This window comes from Myotis yumanensis, unplaced genomic scaffold (assembly GCF_028538775.1).
Source record: "Myotis yumanensis isolate MYYU_CA2020_CCGP unplaced genomic scaffold, mMyoYum1.0.hap1 SCAF_3, whole genome shotgun sequence".
Lineage (NCBI taxonomy): Eukaryota > Metazoa > Chordata > Mammalia > Chiroptera > Vespertilionidae > Myotis > Myotis yumanensis.
The window spans coordinates 106,465,564-106,489,591 of record NW_027223754.1 but is presented as its reverse complement, the minus strand read 5'-3'; the positions used below and the strand labels follow the sequence as shown (position 1 = coordinate 106,489,591).

General features: G+C 42.0%; 1 protein-coding gene and 1 pseudogene across 2 annotated transcripts in view; both read left to right on the top strand.

The window, feature by feature from the left end:
* The window catches only part of CECR2 (CECR2 histone acetyl-lysine reader), a 212,275-nt gene that overhangs the window by 70,474 nt on the left and 117,773 nt on the right, over positions 1–24,028 (top strand). The gene's annotated exons all lie outside the window — the stretch shown is intronic.
* On the top strand, positions 18,677–19,677 carry LOC139005138 (large ribosomal subunit protein eL6 pseudogene; annotated as a pseudogene).

The window sequence follows — 24,028 nt, the reverse complement described above, 5'->3', positions numbered from 1 at the left end:
AGTCGTGCGAGGGAAGTTCATACCACTATAAGCCTACCTCAAAAAAAAACAACACAAGATAATAAGTTATCTTACCCTACAACTTAAAAAAAACTAGAAAGGGAGCAACAAGAAAAACAGGGTAGTAAGGAAGGAAACAAAAATCAGAGCAAAATAAATGATATAGAGACAAAATAACAATAACAACAACAGTACATAGATCAATAAAACCAAGTGCTGGTTCTTCAAATGGATAAACAGGATTGATTGTGTTCCTCACAGCGAGGCACACCAGGAAACAATAAGAGAGGACCCAAATAAACAAAATTAGAAGTGAAAGAGGCAAAGTAATAAATGACCTCACAGAAATACAAAGGATTGTAATAAAATATTATGAATGAATTTATGTCAACAAACAGGTCAACCTGGACGAAATGGGCATACTCCTTGAAAAATACAAGCTTCCAAAACTCAGTCAGGAAAAATCAGAAAACCCGAATTTGGCGATAATTACCGATGAAATTGAAACAGTAATTTTAAAAAAAGCTCCCAGCAAACAAAAACCCTGGTCCAGATGGATTCACAGGGGAGTTTTACCAAGTTTTCAAAGAACTAATACCTATCCTACTCAAACTATTCAAAATTTTAAGAGGAAGGAACACTTCCAAACTTTCACTGAGGTCAGCATGACCGGAATTCCAAAACCAGGCAAAAGAAAACAAAGAGAACTGCTGGCCAATATCCCTGATGGATATAGATACTAATAGCCTCAACAAAATTTTTGCAAACTGAATTCAGCAATACATTAAAAAGATGATAACAGCATGACCAAGTGAGATTTATTCTGGGGATGCACGGCAGGTTCAATATTCGCAAGTGAATATATGTCGTACAGCACGTAAACATATTGCACAACAGAAATCTCATGATCATATCAATAGATACAGTAAAGGCATTCAACAAAACCTAACACATTTTTAAAAAATAACAATGGCATATTTCACAGAGCTAGAAGAAACACTCCACCTATCTTGAGAAAGAAGAGGAGAGTTGGAGGAATCACAATACCAGATGTCCAGTTATACTAAAAAGCCACTATACTCAAAGCAGCCTGTTACTGGCACAAGAACAAGCATGTGGATCAATGAAAGAGAACAGAGAACCTAGAAATTGACATAAGCTACTATGCTCAATATTTGACAAAGGAGGCAAGAGCATACATTGTAGCAGGGACAGTCTCTTCAATAAATGGTGTTGTGAATATAGGAAAGGTACATGCAAAAAAAAGTGAAACTAGATCACCAACTTAAACCATACAAAAGAACAAACTCAAAATAGAAAAAAGACTTTAAGATGTGAAACCGTAAAAATCCTAGATGAAACCATAGGAACCAAAATCTCAGACATCTTTTGTAGCAATATGTCTACCAATACATCTCCTAGGACAATGGAGACTGAGGAGAAAATAAACAAATGGTAACATAAGAAAATGAAAAGCTTCTGCGCTTCAAAAGAAACCATCACAAAAATAACAAGAGCCCACTATATGAGAGACATATTTGCCAATTATACATCTGATAAGGGGTTGATCTCCCAAATATATAGGGAAATGGTACACCTTAACAAAAGGAAGACAAACAATCCAATTTATAAATGGGCAAAGGACCTAAATATACACTTCACCAAAGTTGACATACAGATAGCCAAGAGACCAATGAAAAAATCCTCAGTCACTAATCATCCGAGATGCAAATCAAAGGGACATACTCAATGGGCAGAAACTAAAACCATTTGCCCTAAGAACAGGAACAAGTCAGGGATGCCCACTTTCAACCACTCCTGTTAAACATAGTACTGGAAGTATTAGCCATTGCGATTAGACAAGAAGAAGAAATACAAGGTATCCAAATTGGAAAAGAAGATGTGAAACTCATTATTCAGAGATGACATGATACTGTACATAGAAAACCCGAAAGATTCCATCAAAAAATTATTAGATGTAATTAAATGAATTTGGCAATGTAGCAGGATACAAAATTAACACCCAGAAGTCTATGACATTTTTATACACCGATAGTGAACTTACCGAAAGATTAAAAAAAAAATCCCATTTACCATTGCATCAAAAAAATTAAGATACCTCGGAATAAACAACTAAGGAGATAAAAGACCTATATTTGGAAAACTATAGGACATTGAAAAATGTGATAGAGGAAATATAAATCAATGGAAGAACATATCGTGTTCATGGATTGGTAGAATCAACATCATCAAAATGTCCATATTACCCAAAGCAATCTATAGATTCAATGCAATCCACATTAAAATACCAATGGCATATTTCACAGACCTAGAACAAACTTTCTAAAAATTCATCTGGAATAAAAAAAGACCCTGAATAACCACAGCAATCCTGATGAAGAACAAAGTAGGAGGGATCTCAATACCAGATATCAAGCTGTACTACAAAGCCACTGTTCTCAAAACTGCCTGGTACTGGCACAAGAACAGACATATAGACCAATGAAGTAGAATAGAGAACCCAGAAATTGACCCAAACCACTATGCTCAATTAATATTTGACAAAGGAGGGAAGAGCATACAATGGAGTCAAGACAGTCTTTTCAATAAATGGTGTTGGCAAAATTGGACAGATACATTCACAAAATGAAACTCGACCACCATACACAAAAATAAACTCAAAAGCAATAAAGATGGGAAACCATAAAAATCTTAAAGGAATTCATAGAAAGCAAAATCTCTGACATATACCAAAGCTGCTAGGGCAATGGAAATTAAGGAGAAAATAAACAAATGGGACTACATCAAAATACAAAGCTTCTGCACAGCAAAAGAAACCATCAATAAAACAAGAGAGCCCACTGCATGGGAGAACATATTTGCCAATGTTATCTCTGATAAGGGTTTAATCTCCAAAATTTACAGGAAACTCAAAAGGAAGATGAACAACCCAATAAAAAAATGGGCAAAGGACCTAAATAGACACTTTTCAAAGTAGAACATACACAAGGCCAGGAGACAGATGCAGATATGTTCAAAGTCACTAATCATCCAAGAAATGCAAATCAAAACGACAATGAGGTACCATCTCATACCTGTCAAAATGGCTATCATCAGCAAAACAAATGCAGCCTAAGTGCCCATCAACAGACGAATGGATTAAAAAACAGTGGTACATCTACACAATGGAATACTATGCTGCTGTAAAAAGGAAGAAACGCCTTCCATTTGCAACAGCATGGGTGGACCTGGAGAGGATTATGCTAAGTCAGTTGGAGAAAGATAAATATCACATGATCTCACTCCTTTGTGCAATATAAGGAACAACATAAACTGATGAAGAAAAACAGATTCAGAGACAGAATCATTGATCAGACTGTCAAACCTCAGAGGGAAGGCAGGTGAGGGTGAGAGTTAGAGGGTGAGAGCAACCAAAGAACATGTATGCATGCATATAAGCATTACCAATGGATACAGACACCCAGCAGGGAGGGAATGAGCAGGGTTTTGCAGGGCAATGTTGGGATCAGGACACATATATAATACCTTTATCAATAAAGAAAATTTTTTTAAAAATCAAAATGACAGTAAGATATTACCTCACACCTATTAGGATGGCTATCATCAACCAGTGACAAGTGTTGGCAAGGTTGTGGATAGAAGGGAACCCTAATACACTATTGGTAGGAATGCAGATTTTTGCAGCCACTGTGGAAAACAGTATGGAGTTTCCTCAAAAAGTAAAAATGGAATTCCCATTTGACCCATTCATTCCATTTCTGGGAATATATCCTAAGAAACCTGAAACACTCATCAGAAAGGATATATGCACCCTTATGTTCATAGGAGCACAATTTATAATAGCTAAGACTTGGAAACAGCCTAAGTGCCCATCAGCAGCAGATGAGTGGGTAAAAAAAACTGATACATTTATTGAGTGCATAAAAAAATCTGATACATTTACACAATGGAATGAATTCTCCCCAGCAATCCTATATAATAAAAGGCTAATATGTAAATCGATCTAATGGTGGAATGACCAGTTGCTATGACACACACTGATCACCAGGGGGCAGACCCTCAACGCAGAGCTGCCCCCTGTTGGTCAGTGTACTCCCACAGGCAGAGCACTGCTCAGCCAGAAGCCAGGCTCATGGCTGGTGAGCGCAGCAGTGGAGGTGGGAACCTCTCCCGCCTGCGTGGCAGTCGGACATCCCCCAAGGGCTCCTGGACTGCTAGAGGGCGTGGGCTTAGGAACCACTCCCCCCCAAGTGCACAAATTTCGTGCACCGGGCCTCTAGTAAAAATATAAAAAAGAACTCTTACCATTTGCAGTAGCATATATGGTCCTGGAGATTATTATGCTGAGCAAAATAAGCTAGTCAGATAAAGATAAGTATGACATGATCTCATGTGGAAACCAATGAACCAAATAAACTGTTGATCAAAAATAGAACCAGAGTCGTAGAAGCATGAATAGACTGTTGAATCTCAGAGGGAAAGCAGGGAAGGGTGAGTAGGAAGAGATCAACCAATGCATATATGCATAACCTGTGAATACAGACAATGGGATGGTTAGGGCCTGGGCAAGGAGAGGATGGGAGGAAGCTCGAAGAGGTTAAGGGGGTTGGGGGGGGGGGGGGGCTATGTAATACTTTCAACAAAAAAGATTTGTAGTTTTATTTTTTATTTCAGAGAGGATGGGATAGGGAGAGAAAGAGAGAAACATCAATGATGAGAGAGATTCATTGATTGGCTGCCTCCTGCACACCCCCTATTGGGGTTCAAGCCTGCAATTCAGGTATGTGCCCTTGACCGGAATTGAACCCGGGACCCTCCAGTCTGCAGACAGACGCTTTATCCACTGAGCCAAACTGGCTAGATCAACAATAAAGATTTGAAAAAAATTATAGCGGTGAATGTTTCATGTTTGTTTTAATGGAAGTGTGCAAATTACTGTGCAAGAAATAGTTAAGCCTGTTTAAGGGTGTTGGGGAATGTTTTACATCTTGAACAGAGCATAGAGGGCTGGGTACAAATCACCACATGGATAGGTAGAGAAAGGGTCACTTGGTATTGATAACAGGTTGTGTGGAAACCTGGAAGAGAGAGAGTGGGGAGTATCAGGTATTGCAGGAGCACATTTGGGTGGCTTATAAGAGTTCTAAGAAATGAGTCGTCAGTAGTGAGGTAGATGGTTAGATAAGAAGACTAAGTTTGATTTTATCTTGAAAGTTGGGGTTTTCACACTTGGAAAGCTGTGACCAGCTTTGTTTAAAGGAAATCTTTTGTGGAAACTCTTTGTATAAAACACAAGTTGCCTTTCCCCGTGTTTCTCAGTGGTTAGAGTGTTGGCCTGTGCACTGTAGGGTTGTGCACCGGGACTCTAGTCCTATATAATAAAGAGGGAATATGCAAATTGACCGTCACTCCACCACCGTGGAGGCGGGGATTTCTGTAACACACGATGGCTGCACCCACACTGGAGGCCGAGTTCCCATAGTGAGCCTTAACGAGCAATCACCAGGGACCTGAGGCTGTGCCATCCCCCCCCCCATAAGGCTTGACAGGGGACCTGATGTCGTGCGCACCCACCCGGCGGGTGTTGATGGGGACCTCAAGGTGTGCCCCCTGCCCCTGTGCTGGGCTGGGGAACCTCAGGCTGCTCCCGCCAGGCCGGGGGACCTGAGGCCGCACCCCCTGCCCCGTGGCTGGGTCGGGGGACCTGAGGCTGCGCCATCCCTAGCGGGGCTTGGCAAAGGGAACTAAGGCCGTGCTCCCCCCTCGGCAGGGCTTGACAGGGGACCTCAAGGTGCGCTCCCCCGCCCCAGTGCTGGGCTGGGGAACCTCAGGCTGCTCTCCTTACCTCAGGCCGTGCTCCCTGCCCAGTGGGACTTGACGCAGGACCTGAGACTGTGCCCCCCTCCTGGCACCAGGCCGGGGGACCTGAGGCTGCGTCCCCCACCTGGTGGGACTTGACAGGGGATCTCGGACTGTGCACCTGGCCCGGCGGGGCTTGATGGGGGATCTCAGGCCACGTCCCCCACCCGACGTGGCTTGATAAGGACCTCAAGGCATGCCCCTTACCCTGGCCCGAGCTGGGGGACCTCAGGCCATGCCCCCTGCCCTGGCGCTGGGCCAGGGTACCTGAGGCTGTGTCCCCTGCCTGGTGAGGCTTGACAAGGGTGGAACAGGCCAGGTCTGGATCTAGCCCAATTGGGGTGGGGCCGGCCTGGTCTGGGTCTCCAGCAATTTTGAGGCGCATGTGGGTGGGCGGGGACTTGACTCTGGGTCCTGTGGTGTGCCCCAGACTCTGACAGGAGGAAGATTTTCATATACATTTTACTAATTTTCTTTCATCTCTGACACTTCTATTATAGAGAAAAGACAAATAGCAATATTAAAATATTTCCTCTAATTAATCCCCTTTTTAATGTGCACGAATTTCGTGCACCAGGCCACTAGTATTTGTTAGAATCAGCAGAGGTTTGTCACTTACACTAAAGATGTTATCAAAAGAATGACTCGGGGAAACCAATTAGCCCTAGATATGATTTTAGCAGGAAAGGGCAGAGTATGTGTAATGATAGGAGGTCAATGCTGTACTTTCATCCCTAACAATATGGCACCTGAAATCACCATAACCAAAGCCCTTCAAGGCTTAACAACCTTAGCCAATGAATTGGCAGAGAACTTGGGTATAGATGACCCCTTCTCTAGTCTAATGAACAGTGGTTTGGGAAATGAAAAGGAATAATGGCTTTGGCCTTAACCTCTCTTGTTGTGATAATTAGGATAATCACAGTAATAGGATGTTGCATTATTCTATGTATGAGAGGCCTTATCCAAAGGTTGAGATTGTTAACCAAACAAACCCCAGTAACATACCAGCAGAATAATCTCCTAGATACTGCAGAACATGAAAGTCAGACTGTTAGCCGAATTTGAAGAAGAGAGTCAAATAAAAAAGGGGGGGGGGATTTTCAGAGTGAACAAGCAATCTTTTCTGCCGAAGAAAGGAGCTTGCTGCCATCTTAGGCTCCGCCATTTTGATATGATCTCGGTTCTTAGGGGCTGCCATCTTGGGCTCCGCCTTACCCCTCCCCTTCCTCTGAGTTAGCCAATCATGTAATAATGGGAACTCGAGCTCTGAGCCCTGACCAATCAAGTCAGAGTCAGAGTGAGGGGCAGGGCTGACTCTGAATGGACTTCTTGTTAGGTGTGCTTTGCCCATGATTTCCAGCTGGCAAAAGCACCTTGGTTCATTTTTCTTCTCATACTCAGTATGTGTATGACATTTTACAAGTTACATAACTGCTCTTAAAGCCCAGTTTCCTTATCTTTAAAAATGGGAATAGTATCTACCCATTAAGTTAATGTGAGAATTAAATGCCTTAAAACATGCAACAAAAGTTGTATACAAGTTAGTCATTGATATTCACCAAACATTCACTAAGTGTCAAGAATTGTGAGTTAATAGGTGAATTATTTCATTTGACATTTATAAAACAACTAGAGGCCCAGTGCATGAAATCCATGTACCGATAGGGGGTGTCCCATAGCCTGGCTTGCACCCTCTCGCAATCCCGGACCCCTTGGGTAGGGTCCCTAGGCCTGGCTGGCGATCAGGGCCTATTGGGGCTTTTCTTCCACTGGCTGCAGCAGCTGGCCACCCCCTGCCGCTGCCCCCCCTCCCCCCCATCACCACCGGTCGCCTCCTGCAGGTGACAGGCATGGGGTGCAGTCGCTTGGCTGGTCTGGACCTCTCTCTGCAGAGCAATTGCTGGCTGGCCCTGCACACCCACCACAGCATTTCTGGCTGGTGGCCTGGGCCTCCCTTTGTTGGGTGATTCATCCTGGGGCCCCCAGATCGATCACCCCACAGAGGGAGGCCCCACCCACGTGCTGCAGTGCTGCCGCCGGCATAGCTTGGGGCCCGCCATTGCCCCACGATTGCCCACCATAGGGAGGCCCACCTGGCCGGGGCTCCGCTATCAATCACCGCACAGAAGGTGTCCTTGGCCTCCCTCTTTTGGGCAATCGCAAAGCCCCTCCCCTCCTGCCCCCCTATCAATCACGCCGCAGAGGGTGGCCTGGGGCCTCCCTCTGCGGGGTGATCATGGGGTGATGGCAGGCCCCCCCGAGCAGACACATTGCACTGCCTTGGCTCGTGTTACAGCGTGCTTATCTGGAAGCTCGTCGGACGGTTGTTCTGCTGTTTGGTCGTTCATTGATTTACATATTATGCTTTTATTATTATAGATACTTTTATGAGAAAACTGAGGCTTAGGGAGATTTCTTACAGACTTGGGAGTTATAAGTAATAGAGTAAGTAATAAGCCTAAGTTGGATAGGATAGAATCAAATGCTGTCAGACCATTCCTACTCCATCTGTGATCCTCAGCCCAGCAGCTCCAGCATCATGTGGGAGCTTATTAGAAACTAATAGCCCGATGCACAGAATTTGTGCATGGGGCTTGGCCAACAGTAAAGTCCTGTTCAGACCTAAGACGATGCTATTGCTATGAATCCTACCATGACATGAGCACAGGTTGTAGCCCAGCCCAGCCTGCAATGATTCCCAGATTGTAGCCCAGATTGGGTCCCTCAGCCCAGCCTGCAACGATGCCAGCATCCCTTGCTGCGGACTCCGGCCTGAGGCCCCCTGCCCGAGGCCCCCTGCCCTCCTCTCCCTCTGTGCATCTGGGGTGCAGACTCTGGCCCGAGGCCCCTCCCCCCCACTCTTTCAGCACGGACTCTGGCCGAGGCCCCTGCCGCCCCCCCCCCCCCCCCCTTCACCCGGCCAAGCACAAATGTTCAGCTTTAGAAGTTATTTACTTACTGGTGGTTAGCAAATAACTTCTAAAGCTGAACACATCGCCGAGAGCCCAGCATCCCTCACCGTGGACTCTGGCCCAAGGCCCCTGCCCTCCATTTCCTCCACGTGTCCGGGGCGCAGACGTTGGGCTCGTGTCACCGTGAGCCCAGCATCCCTCACTGTGGATTCTGGCCCGAGGCCCCTGCCCTCCCCTCCCTCCGTCCGTCAGGGGCACAGATGCTGGGCATCCCTGGAGGCAGACTCTGCGAGCCCAGTGTTCCTCACCGAGGACTCTGGCCTGAGGCCCCTCCCCTCCCTTCCCTCCGCCCCACTGGAGTACAGACACTGGGCATTCCTTGAAGCGGACTCCGGCTGGAGGCCCCTCCCCTCCCCTCCCTCCACACGCTGGGCCAGATGCTGGGCTCGCATTGCCGGAGCATCGCCGCCAGAGTCCCACCCTGGCCACTGTGGGCGCCGCCATCTTTGTCGCGGGGTGATAGTTAAAAGTCCTGGGAGCCCACAGGCGTTGCTACAGCCTTGCCTCCCAGGGCCGGAGAAAGTCCCAGGAGCCCACGGCCACAGCCGCCATGGGGCGCTTGACACCTGCATATGCAAATTAATTGCCATCTTTGTTGGATAATTTGCATAGTCACTCAGATTCACTGGTGGGCGTGCCTTCAGCATAGCGGAGGGATGGCTAATTTGCATGTTTATTATTATATAGGATAAGGAATCTGAAGCTTCACCCTAGATCTACTGAATTTAATAAAATGTATTACAATAAATGCATTTTAGTATAATTTTATTCTTAATTTTCAGTGTTGGCATTTTTTAAAAATATATTTTATTGATTTATCACAGAGAGGAAGGGAGAGAGAGAGAGTTAGAAACATCAATGAGAGAGAAACATCGATCAGCTGCCTCCTGCACATCTCCCACTGGGGATATGCCCGCAACCAAGGTACATGCCCTTGACTGGAATCGAACCTGGGACCTTTCAGTCCGCAGGCTGACGCTCTATCCACTGAGCCGAACCGGTTTCGGCCAGTTGGCATTTAAGGGATTATTCAGAAATTTTAAAATTAAGGAAAAACATTCTTTGACCATGTCTTCAAATTTTGTCTCCCCAACCCCCCCCCCCCGCCCCCCCCCCCCCCCCCCCCCACACACACACACTTAATGCTGGCATGTTAATGCTGTTATGGTAATTTTTATTTATTTTTTATCTTCACCTGAGGATATGTTGTTTTGTTGTTGTTAATCTTTGCCCGAGGATACTTTTTCCATTTATTTGTTTACTTATTTATATAGAGTGGAATGGAAGGAGGTGGGAGAGAAAAACATGGATGTGAGAGAAATAGACACATTGATTTGGTTGTCTCTGCCCCAACTGAGGCTGGGGATCGAACTGCACCCAGGTATGTGCCCTTGACTGGGAATTAAACCTGTGACCCTTTGGTCCACAGGTTGACGCTCTAACCTGGCCAGGGCTGAGGTTTTGTTTTTTATTGATTTTTTTTTTTTTTTAGAGAGGAAGGGAAAGAGAAGCCTCGATGGGGAAGAAAAACTGATGAGTTGCCTCATGTATGTGCCCTGACCAGGAATTGAACTCACAACCTTTTGGTGTCCAAGATGACACCAACTGAGCTACCCAGCCAGGTCTGATAATTTTTAAGTTATTATTAGGCTTATTGTAATTCTAACTTCACATATCATAGTTGGATATATTTTAAGTCCTTAAACAGTATTACTTTTTAAAAAATACAAAACTCAGATTTGGCTTCCACATTTGGAGATTCTCCTTTTAAACTTTCTGAGGGTGCTGACAATGTCTATTACTTTTTTGTACAAGTAGGGATGATGTCTAAAATAAACATTTTAGTGTCAATTAGGTTTCAGATAATATATTTCATTTGTGTTTTATATATATGATTTTGCTTAAAAATATATTCTCTAAAGATGAAAAATTCAGATTTTTCCCCCTTGAATGTAGTTTCAAAATAATCTTTAGGAGAACTCTCAATATTTATGTTAAAATCAGGTTTAATTCATTTCTCTTGGGTAAATACCTAGAAGTAGATGGCTGGGTAATATGGTATGTGAGAGTTGAACTTTGAAAAAAAAAATAACTTTTTACTTTAGAATCATTTTATCTTTATAGAAAAGTTACAGTGACATACAGAAAATTCATGTGTATTGGGTTGGCAGACTTCCTGCAAAGGGTCAGATATAGTAAATATTTTAGGTTTTGTAGACCAGGTGGCCTTTCTTGGAACTATTCAATGTTGCCAATGTTAGGGCAAAAGCAGCCATAGATAATGAATAAATGAATGGGTGTTTAATAACTTTTAATAGTTTTTTTAAAGATTAAAAAAATAATTTTATTGATTTTTAGAGAAGAAGGGAGAGGGAGAGGGAGACATGTATGTGAGCTTGAAACATCAAGCTACTGCCTCCTGCAGGCCCCCTACCAGGGATCAAGCCTGAAACATGGGCATGTTCCCTAACCAGGAATTGAACTGGCAACTTTTTAGTGCCTGGGACGATGCCCAGTCAACTGAGCCACATCAGTCATAGCTGAAATCTTTTTTTAAAGTTTGATAGAAAACTTTTATGAAAACAGATAACAAGTTGGATTTGACCCATGGGTTGTAGTTTGCTAACCCCAGCTGTATACTCTTTACCCAGCTTCCCTAATGTTTAATCTTACACAACCATGGCACATTAGTCAAAACTAAGGAATAAGTTTTGGTATAATACTATTGACTACAGGCTTTATTTGGATATCAACAGTTTTCCCCCAATATCTTTTTTCATTTCAGTTGTTTTTTAATATATTTTTATTGATTTTAGAGAGGAAGGGAGAGATAGAAACATCAATGAGAGAGAATCATTGATGGGCTGCTTCCTGCACGCCCCCCACGGGGGATCAAGCTCACAACCTGGGCATGTGCTCTGACTGGGAATCGAACCGTGACCTCCTGGTTCAAACACAGCCATGTCAGTAGGGCTCATTTCCGGTTTTAATCCTACTTACCACATTATATTTTGTTACCATGTCTCCTTAGTCTGTTATTGTCATCAGTTTAGACCAGGGGTGGGCAAACTTTTTGACTTGAGGGCCACAGTGGGTTCTTAAACTGGACCGGAGGGCCGGAACAAAAGCATGGATGGAGTGTTTGTGTGAACTAATATAAATTCAAAGTAAACATCATTACATAAAAGGGTACGGTCTTTTTTTTTTTTTAGTTTTATTCATTTCAAACGGGCCGGATCCGGCCCGCGGGCCGTAGTTTGCCCACGGCTGGTTTAGACTCATGGATGATACTCATTTTATTTTTTGGATTTTAATCTAATACTACCTTTGGCCACTGGAAATTCTTTCAGGTTGGCTCCTGTGTCCTTTAGACATGTCCTCATTTTTTGTTTTTGGAATACTTGCTTTCTGAATGAATAGTATTCCATTATATGGGTATATTCTTTTTTGTTATCCGTTCATCAGATGGCTGGCATTTGGATTATTTTCACTTTTTTAAACTATTATGAATAATAGCTGTGTGTATTTGATTATAGTAGGTATTTGTGTGGACTTGTATTTTCTTTTCTCTTGGAATTATGTTTAACTTTTTAATAAACTGCCAAACTTGTTTACTGAAATGGCTGTACCAACTTATATTCTCAGCAGCAATGTATAAGAGTCCTGGTTGCTCCACATCATCATCAATACTTATTATTGTCTGTCTTTTATTATAGATATCTTAGTGGGTATAAAGTAGTATTAGATATGGTTTTGATTTGTATCTCTATAATGTTAATGATGTCTGGCATCTTTTTTGTGTTTACTAAGCTATTCATATATTTTTGATAAAATTTCCATTAAGATCTTTGCCCATTTAGAAAAACTGTTGTTTTGTCTGTTTGTATATTCTGGATACAAGGGCTTCATCAGAAATAAGATTTTTACAAATATTTCAGTTTTTCTCTCTTTTAGGGCTTGTCTTTTCAGAAGTTAAAAATTTTGATGAATTTTAATTTATCAATTTGTTCTTATGTGTTTGTGCTTTAGTATCATTTTCTTACTGAGGGTCACAGAGGTTTTCTTTTAGAAGTTTTATTGTTTTTAGATTTTATATTTGGGTCTGTGATCCATTTTTATTTTCATTTTTTTCTTTTAAATATATTTTTTTATTGATTAAGATATTACATATGTGTCCTTATACCCACGTTACCCCCTACCCCCCCCGCCCCCCCCGCCCAGCTCATGCCCTCACCCCCCCGTTGTCCGTGTCCATTGGTTAGACCTATATGCTTGCATGTAAGTCCTTTGGTTGATCTTTCCCCCTTACCCCCACCCTCCCCTACCTTCCCTCCAAGGCCCGACAGTCCAATCAATGCCTCTCCGTCTCTGGATCAGTCCTTGTTCATCAGTTTATGATGTTCATTATATTCCACAAATGAGTGAGATCATGTGGTATTTATCCTTCTCTGACTGGCTTATTTCACTTAGCATAATGCTCTCTAGTTCCATCCATGCTGTGGCAAATGGTAAGAGTTCCTTTTTCTTCTTGCTCTTCTTAAAGAATACCTTTTCAGCATTTCATATAATGCTGGTTTGGTGGTGATGAACTCCTTTAGCTTTTTCTTATCTGTGAAGCTCTTTATCTGACCTTCAATTCTGAATGATAGCTTTGCTGGGTAAAGTAATCTTGGTTGTAGGTTCTTGCTATTCATCACTTCGAATATTTCTTGCCACTCTCTTCTGGCCTGCATGATTTCTGTTGAGAAATCAGCTGACAGTCGTATGGGTACTCCGTTATAGGTAACTGACTTTTTTTCTCTTGCTGCTTTTAAGATTCTCTCTTTGTCTTTTGCTCTTGGCATTTTAATTATGATGTGTCTTGGTGTGGTCCTCTTTGGATTCCTTTTGTTTGGAGTTCTCTGTGCTTCCGGGACTTGTAAGTCTATTTCTTTCACCAGGTAAGGGAAATTTTCTGTCATTATTTCTTCAAATAGGTTTTCAATATCTTGGTCTCTCTCATCTTCTGGTACCCCTATAATTCTGATGTTGGTACGCTTGAAGTTGTCCCAGAGGCTCCTTACACTATCTTCGTATTTTTGGATTTTTTTTCATTTTGCTTTTCTGGTTGGGTGTTTTTTGCTTCTTTGTATTTCAAATCTTTGACTTGATTCTTACGATCCTCTGGTCTGCTGTTGGGAATCTGTATAATATTCTTTATTTCAGTCAGTGTATGCTTAATTTCTAGTTGGTCCTTTATCACAACATCGAGGGTCTCACTAGATTTCTTGAGGATCTCACTACATTTATCGGCGGTTTCCATAAAATTCTTGAAAAATCTTAGAAACGTGGTTTTGAACTGTGTATCCAGTCGTTTGCTGTCCTCCCTTTCTGTCATTTGTGACCTGTTTCTTTGTCTTTGCATTTTGTCTGCTTCCCTGTGTTGATAGAGTGGCTTTCTGTGCTAGGTGTCCTATAGGGCCCAGTGGCTCAGCCTCCCCAGTTACCTGAGGTGGACACTCTTGTTGCTCCCCCTTGTGGGTTTTGTGCACAGTCTTGTTGTAGTTATGCCTTGATTGTTTTAGGTGTCACTGGGAGGAATTGACCTCCAGGCCAATTGGCAGTGAGAATCAGCTGTGTCTGCAGTGGGAGAACTTCTGTGCTGGAGACACCCTTCTGGGGCAAGACTTGCTTCAGTGGGGCTTTGGTGCTCACTGAGTCTGCCCCCTGAGTGTGTTCCTTATGAATCTGAGGAGTTGTAATCTGGATGGTCCCACTCTGACCACTGGGTATACTGGCTCTTGGATCTAAGGAGGTGCTAATTAAGCTTCTTCCTGAGGTTACCCAGCAGGAGCTATGAAGAGATATGCAGATTCCCCTTCCTTTTTGGGGGGTTTGGGGGTGCCCAGATGAGGCCCAGCTGTGAAGCAATGCAAGCTGCTGTGAGACCTTGGGCCTTCTCTTGGAAGTTCTGGGTCTGTCTTGCCCAGCTGCAATTTGTTAGGTAATTGTCAGGTTGCAAAGGACCCGGGCATTCATATGCAAAAGCCTTTGCAGCAGCCTGGATGGGGCGGGGTCTCGGAATCAACAGGGCGGAGCAAGCAGCTATGGCTGATTCTCAGCCCTGCCCTAAGGAGCCGCGCGTCTCAGTGTCCCGGTAATTGCTGCCAGCGCCTCTGAGGGAAAGCCGCCCTCAAGTCCCGAGTTCTGCCTGCTGCCAGACCGTCCAGTTTCTCCCCGTATGAGCCCTGGGACCCCAGAGATTTCCCGGAACCGGAGTTCAGAGCAGTCGGGAGCTTGTGACTCCCTCCCGATTCAAATAGACAGCCGCGTCCTCAGGTTCCTGCCCCTTTCCGCGCGCTCTGGAGCCTTCGTACCTCTGCACTTTACTTTCGTAGGTCCTCTGAGTCTGTGTGCTCTTCTCTTTCCTTCTAGTTGTAGAATTTCCACTCAGCCAGCCTTCCTGTGGTTCTGGATGATGACCGTTCTGTCTTATAGTTGTATTTTTGAAGTTGTTGTTGGAGGCAGCAATTTCCGGTGTTTTTCTATGCCGCCATCTTGGTTTCTGTCTAGAGTAACTTCCCATTTTTATTTTTGCCTATGGTACTGAGATATTGATCAAAGGTGTTTTATTTTAAGTGTTGTTTTTGTGCATATGTTCTTGCACCATTTGAAAAGGCCATCTTTTATCCACTGAATTGCCTTTGTACTTTGTCAAAAATTAGTTGTCTATGTGTGTGTGGGCTTACTTTATGGACTGTTTATTCTATTTCATTTTTTAGTCTTCTGACTCATGAAAATGTTATCTCTCTCTGTTTGTTTTGTCTTCCTTTGATTCCTCGTAGAAAACTTAATATTTTTCATTGTTTAGATCTTATCTATTTTTTTGTTAGACTTAATCATCCTTCATACTATTTATTTATTGTTAGTCTTCACCCGAGGATATTTTTCCATTAATTTTTAGAGAAGAGGAGGAGGGAGGGAGGGAGGGAGAGAGAGAGAGAGAGAGAGAGAGAGAGAGAAACATCGATATGAGAGAGACAAATTGATTGGTTGCCTTCCACACATGCCCCAATTAGGACTGGGGATCAAGCCTGCAACCGAGGTACATGCCCTTTACTGGAATCAGACCTGGGTCCTTTCAGTCCACAGGCTGACGCTCTATCCATTGAGTGAAATGTACTAGGGCAGTGATGGCAAAACTGTGACACGCGTGTCAGGTGACACGCGAACTCATTTTTTTGGTTGATTTTTCTTTGTTAAATGGCATTTAAATATATAAAATAAATATCAAAAATATAAGTCTTTGTTTTACTATGGTTGCAAATATCAAAAAGTTTCTATATGTGACACGGCACCAGAGTTAAATTAGGGTTTTTCAAAATGCTGACACGCCAAGCTCAAAAGGTTCGCCATCACTGTACTAGGGCAACTTAATACTTTTTAAATTCCAATTGTGTTTTACCAGTATATAAAGATACCATTGAGTTTTGTATGTTGATCATAGATCCTGTAACCACCCAATCCTTTTCTCTCTCTCTCTCTCTCTCTCTCTCTCTCTCTTTCTTTCTCTCTCTCTCCGCCTCTCTCTCCCCCTTATTGTACTGTCTAGAACTTCCCATAAAATGTCAAGTAGAAGTGTTCAGATAAGACATCCTTGTCTTGTTTCTTATCTTACAGGAAAGCACTCAAGCTTTCCCCATTTCTCTTTAGATTTCTTCTTGAACTCATGGGTTATTTAGAAAGAAATGTGTTAATTTGTTCCAAATATTTGGGAATTAATCAGAGAGCTTACTATTATTGGTTTTTAATTTCATACTAGAGGCCTGGTACACAAAATTCGTGTACGGGTAGGGTCCCTAGGCCTGGCCAGCGATCAGTGCCGTTCGGGTCCTTCCGGCTGCCAGCCAGGGCCTTCTTTCCCCATCTGCTGGCCAGGGCCTTCTTTTGTTCTGTGCTGCCCCCTGGTGGTCAGCACACATCATAGTGAGCAATTGAACTTCCAGTCAAACTCCCGAGGGGACACCTTGCATATTAGCCTTTTATATATATAGAAGATTTGTCATATAAGATGCTTTATGTGACTTTCATCTTTTTAAATTTATTAAGATTTGTTTTATGGCACAGAATGTGGTCTGTTTTGCAGTGGCTCATGTGTACTTGAAAAGAATGTGCATTCTGCTATTGTTAGCTGGAGTGCTCTATAAATGTCAATTCTGGAACTTTCAAAAATCTTTTAATACAAAAGGGATGAAATATGAAATGGATTTATTTCCCTTTTCCCAAATTCATAGCATGAGTCCTTGGAAATCCTGCCAGCTCTTTTTTTTTTTTTTTTTTTTTTTTGCTTCAGAGCAGTCTTCTGATTGGAATGACAGCTTTGAATTGGAAGACATTATTTCATTAATACACTAATCAGCCACAGAGATTACCTAATTGGCTACTTAATACATACTGGACATTTAGTAAATATTCAGTCTGGTATTTTTTATTTTTCTAAGTCACTGCTCCTCTCTACTGACAATAGATTTGTTTACATAATCCCCTTCAGGGTTTCTCTAATAGAAGGGAGGAGAGTATACTTTTCTTTCATTTACTTTCTGATCACCCTGCTTATATAAGAACAGGCTTCTTATGGATTGGTGATTTTTTTTTCTTTTTCCCCTTACCGGATTCACTTGTTTTTTTAATCCTCCTTGTTGTCTGTTCATAGGTAATTCCTAACACATTGTGGAAGCCTGCCTTTATCTTTCCTTTCTCTGATCTATTGTTTCTAGAACTATAGAAGATGAGATGTGGAAAGGATGTTTGAGATCATTTAGGTTTAATTCATAGTTTTACAGGTGAGGAGATTGCCCAAAGTCATACAATAAGCAATCGGTTGAATTGGGATTAGGCCCAGTAGAGCCAAACCTAGCAGTTAATAGTAGGCCAAATCTTAATCTTTTTTTCCCCATTGTTTTCTATTTATGAGTTTTGTTTATCAATCTTATTCCTTGTAATTTGTGACCATGTTTTTTTCTTTTTTAGTACCTTCCATAGGTTTTAGTACTAGCCACAGAGTAGTATTTATTTTGGGGTTAAGAGAGTAATGAGAAGGCATTGCATTTTTGCAGTATTGGAAAATAAATTCAATATGATATTTCTACCTGCCTTATGGAAAGAGATACCTGGGGGGCAAATCTTGATTACTTGTGCAATGGACATATAAAAAGAATTGGAAATGGAACAGATGACATGAAGAGGATTACCAGAAGGTTGCAGATGGTGTCTTTGCACTTTGGAACAAGTCCCTCAGTTCCTGCTGTCCAAGCCAGTGTGAAAGCTCCATCTGGATCTTCCCTGAGTACAAGAATGTGAAGTCATGGCCATAGGATGTAAAAGCTGGGTTTTGTTGAAAGTAATTGTCAGGTTGGATAGACTTGAAAATGTTAGAGACAAGATGTGAGGAAATGAAGACTTGGTTTAGGTAGGTCCTAATGTATGACTTCTCTTTCCATTTATCTAGTAAAATCCAAATCATTGGCACCTTGGTTCCTGTTTTTATTCTTTTTTATCAAAAAGAAAACTTAAGCCCTGGCCAGTGTTGCTCAGTTGGTTGGAGTGTTGTCCCATGCAACAAAGGGTCTTCGGTTTGATTCCAGATAAGGACGCATACCTAGGTTGTCGGTTTGATCCCTGGTTGGGGTGCATATGGGAGGCAACTGATCCATGTTTCTCTCTTACCTCAATGTTTCTCTTTCTTCCTCTCTCTCCCTTTCTCTCTAGATTCAATGAAAAACAGCCTCTGGTGAGGATTAAAGAAAAGGAATAGTTAAGTATAAATGTAAAAATTTAAAATAATGCTTTTTTTCTCAAAAAAAGTTGATTGTAGCTCTTTTCCATCTTACAAAATAGTGAGTGCAAAAGCCGAGAAGCTGGATACTAAGGAGAAGAAACATAAAGCCAATAAGGCTAATGCTGGTGGCAAGGTTAAGAAGGGTAACCTCAAGGCCAAGAAGCCTAAAAAGGGAAAGCCCCAAGGCAGCCAAAACTGTCCTAGTCCAGAGGAATTGTTAGATATTCCTGATCAATTGTGCATTCCTGAAAGGCCATGCACTCAAGGAAGTATTCTAAAGCTAAATCTAGAATTGAAAAGAAAAAGAAGAAAGTTCCTGCTACTGTCACAACACCAGTTTGTGGTGGGTGACAAGAATCATGGTACCCAAGTAGCCAAACTTTGCAAAATGCCTAGATATTATCCTACTGCAGATGTGCCTTGAAAGCTATTGAACTGTGGCAAGAAACCCTTAAGGCATCACTCCTGGGACCATTCTGATCATCCTTATTGAGCACCACAGAGGAAAGAGGGGTAGTTTTCCTGAACGAGCTGAGCAATGGCTTGCTATTTGAGACTGGACCTCTGTCCCTTAATTGAGTTCCTCTGCGTAGAACACACCAGAAATTTGTCATTGCCATCTCTACCAAAATTGATATCAGTGGTGTGAAAATACCCAAACATCATACAGATGATTACTTCAAGAAGAAGCTGCACAAGCCCAGACACCAGAGGTTGAGATGTTCAACACAGAAAGAGAAATACAAGATTACAGGGCAGCTCAAGGCTGTTCAGAAAGGCATGGATTTGCAAATTCTGCCAAAAATCAGAGCAGTTTCTCAGCTCCAGGGCACTGTTGGCTTTCACAAATGAAATTTATTTTCACAAACTGTTCTAAATTCCTTTTGAAAAACCTAATTAAACACCTGATCTGTTTTTTAAAAAGTTGATTTAAACTTCAGAAAATTGAGATAAGAAAAAAGAAAAGAAAATGGTTATTTATAATTAGTTATTTTGAGCCTATATAGACCTATTTATATATGCAAACACAATTTGAAAATACGTGGTATTGTAATAACATATGTTTTATTTCCTTTTAAAAGCAATATATGCACTGGCCAGTTTTGCTCAGTGACCTAAAGGTCTCAGTTTCGATTCCCGGTCAAGGGCACATACCTTGGTTTCAGGTTCAATCCCCAGTCCCAATCAGGGTAAGAATGGGAGGCAATTAATCCATGGGTCTCTAACACATTGATGTTTCTCTTTCTCTCACCCTCTCTTCCCTTCCTTCTCTCCCCTTCCACTCTCTCTAAAAATCAGTGGGGAAAATACCCTCACTACTCATGTGAGTATTTAAAAAAGAAAGAAAAAAAAAAGTAATATTTAATGAATATTTTTTCATATTATGCGCACCTATACTATCATTATAATCAGATATGGCTATGCCATTGCTTTTTTTATCCACTTTCCTATTGGACATCTAGGTGTTTCTCAATCAATATTATTTATATAAACGTAACAGTGCTAAGATGACATCTTTGTATGTATGTGTACAAGAAAAAATTCATGGTGAATTTTTGTGCTCAAGATTCTGTAGTATGTTTTAAAATATAAATATAAATATAAATATAAATATAAATAAATATATATATAATCTACTTACATAAAAACCCTGGGTGGTGTTCATCATGACCAGAAGAACTGCGACCAAGTGGAAGGAAGTCAGTCCTGCAGGGGTTGTCTTGGCAAAAGCTGCACCCTCCCCCAAGCTGTTTCCCAGAGCTGTTTCCTGTAAGGACGAGGTTTGAGGCAGGAACCCACCCTGGGAGCGTGGAGGCATATCTTTATAAAGTTTGCCGCGCCAGCACAGCCAAAGGTGAAACTGAGTGGGGGCGACTGAAAGGCTTAGAAAAGACAGACACGAGAATGAAAGCCGGGTCTCGGTGGGACGCTGCTTCTCTGAGAGATAGCGACCACGCCCACAGCCATGCCTTTATTTTATAGCAGATGCTACGAGGCAAAGTAAGGGAGTGACCAAGATGCTTACAACATTCCCCTGGGTTTCAATCCTACTCAACTACATGTACCTGAACTCTATCAAGCCTATATCACTCAGGCACGTGGGGCCATGTGTTCAGACCATAGGTTCAAGCTTACAACTACAGCTGTTGGCTATAATTGTGCTGGGAGTGCCCTGCCCTCCAAGCTAGGACTTGCACGTGGCAATGAGAGGACTGTGGCCTCTCATCAGTACAAGGCTTGAACCTGTCCAAAACACTGCAGCGGCTTCCCACAATAAAGTTTTAATTCTGTTTCTTTGTTACTAATGTTGTGGCCCCACCCCCATAACAAACAGTTTCCGGAGGATGAGGCCCAGGAATCAGGATTTTAAAAAGATTCCCAGGTGATTCTAATGTGCAGCCAAGGTTGAGAACCACTGCTATAGATAATATTAAACATATATCTAAACGTACAATTCTTTGTCCAAAAAATGAGCATGTTCAAAAACTAAATGAAGAAAATTTGGATATACTCGATGGAGATTTTCACACATATTTGAGTGATGATTCCATTGCTTCCACAGATGATGCTGAAAAGGAAATTTTTCCCATCGAATTTCTTAATAGCATTACTCCTTCGGGAATGTTGTCTCATAAATTAAAATTGAAAGTGGGTGCAATCATCATGCTATTGAGAAATCTCAATAGTAAATGGGGTTTTTGTAATGGTACCAGATTTATTATCAAAAGATTACGACCTAACATTATCGAAGCTGAAGTATTAACAGGATCTGCAGAGGGAGACACTGTTCTGATTCCAAGAATTAATTTGTGCCCATCTGACACTGGCCTCCCATTTAAATTGATTCGACAACGGTTTCCCGTGATGCTAGCATTTGTGATGACTATACATAAATCACAAGGACAAACTCTAGACAAAGTAGGCATATACCTACCTGAACTCGTTTTTGCACATGGTCAGTTAGATGTTGCTTTCTTCGAGTTTGAAGAGCATGTGTTGTTAGAGTTAAAGTTCTAAGTACTTCATCACAAGGAAAATTAGTCAAGCACTATGAAAGTGTTTACACTCTTTTTTTAAAAATTTATTTTATTTTTTTAATTAAATCTTTATTGTTCAGATTATTACATTTGTTCCTCTTTTTTCCCCCCATAACTCCCCTCGTTCCAGCTCCCACCCCACCCTCAGCCCTCACTCCCCACCCCTTTCCCCCGCAAGAATAGTCAGTCCATTTCCTTTCTATGCCCCTGATTCTATTATAATCACCAGTTCATTCTGTTCATCAGATTATTTATTCACTTGATTTTTAGATTCACTTGTTGATAGATGTGTATTTGTTGTTCATAATTTGTATCTTTACCTTTTTCTTCTTCTTCCTCTTCTTAAAGGATACCTTTCAGCATTTCATATAATACTGGTTTGGTGGTGATGAACTCCTTTAGCTTTTTCTTATCTGTGAAGCTCTTTATCTGACCTTCAATTCTGAATGATAGCTTTGCTGGGTAAAGTAATCTTGGTTGTAGGTTCTTGCTATTCATCACTTTGCCACTCTCTTCTGGCCTGCATGGTTTCTGTTGAGAAATCAGCTGACAGTCGTATGGGTACTCCCTTATAGGTAACTGACTTTCTTTCTCTTGCTGCTTTTAAGATTCTCTCTTTGTCTTTTGCCCTTGGCATTTTAATTATGATGTGTCTTGGTGTGGTCCTCTTTGGATTCCTTTTGTTTGAGGTTCTCTGTGCTTCCTGGACTTGTAAGTCTATTTCTTTCACCAGGTGGGGGAAGTTTTCTGTCATGATTTCTTCAGATACGTTTTCAATATCTTGCTCTCTCTCTTCTTTTGGCACCCCCATAATTCGGATGTTGGTTTGCTTGAAGTTGTCCCAGAGGCTCCTTACACTATCTTCATATTTTTGGATTCTTTATTGTTTTTGCTTTTCTGGTTGGGTGTTTTTTGCTTATGCGCATTTCAAATCTTGGACTTGATTCTTGCGATCCTCTAGTCTGCTGTTGGGAGTCTGTATAATATTCTTTATTTCAGTCCGTGTATGCTTAATTTCTAGTTGGTTCTTTATCACAGCATCGAGGGTCTCATTAGATTTCTTGTAGATCTCATTAAGTTTATTGGCGGCTTCTAGACAGCTCTTGAGAGACCTTAAAAGTGTGGTTCTGAACTCAATATCCTCCCTTGATAGTTTTGTCCTGTTTCTTTGTCTCCGAATTTTTTACGATTCCTTGGTGCACCCCCTGGTGGTCTTTGTGCGCAGTCTTGTTGTAGTTAAGCCTTGATTGTTGTAGTTAATACTAGAGGGATTTGACCACCAGGCCGACTGGCTGTGAGAATCAGCTGTGTCTGCAGTGGGAAAACTTCTGTCCTCTGGAGAGGTGCTAATCTAGCCTTTGCCTGAGGCTATCCAGCAAATGGGTCTGCGTAGGGCTTGGGCGGGGCGGGTCGCACGGGATCTACAGGGCAGGCGGAGGGAGCAGTTATGGCTGCTATCAGTCCTGTTCCCAGAGGCTCTGTTTCTCAGAACCCCGGCAACCGCTGCAAACCTCGGACAGAAAGCTGCCCTCACGTTCCAACTGATGCTAGACAATCCCGCTTCTCCCATTTGAGTCTGAGTCCCTAGAGACTCGCCTGGATCTGGAGCTCAGAGTTTGAGACTCCCTCCTGATTGAAAACGACACCAGCGCCCTCAGCCACCAGCCCACTCCGCACGCACCTCTGTACCTTTGTTTTTTCCACACTGCACCTCCTCTGAGCCTCGGTATGCTGTTCTCTTTCCTTCTAGTTGAAGAATCTCTCCTCAGCCAGCCTTCCTGTGGTTCTGGGTGATGTCCGTTCCGTCTTTTAGTTGTATTTTTGAAGTGGTTGTTCGAGGCAACAAACTCCGGTGTTTACTTATGCCGCCGTCTTGGTTTCCTCTCTGATTTGCTACTCTTTTCCCAGTGGATTACTTTGATCCCCGTGTTTTCACTCTTAATTTGGTGTACAGGGAGATATTAGAATAAGTTTAATCACTTTATCAGTCATTGTTTGCATCACTGTTGTTTTATATCATGTTTTTGTTGTTTTCATATCATGTTTTTGTCGTTTTTTATATCATGCCTCTGTTGTTATATCCTTTTGTTACTGTTTATCAATAAATTTATATATTATTTTCATATACATTTTACTAATTTCCTTTCATCTCTCACACTTCTATTTATAGAGAAAGGGCAAGAAGCAATATTAAAAATATCTCCACTAATTAATTCCCTTTTTAAAAAAAGATATATTTTATTGATTTTTTACAGAGAGGAAGGGAGAGGGATAGAGAGTTAGAAACATCGATGAGAGAGAAACATCGATCAGCTGCC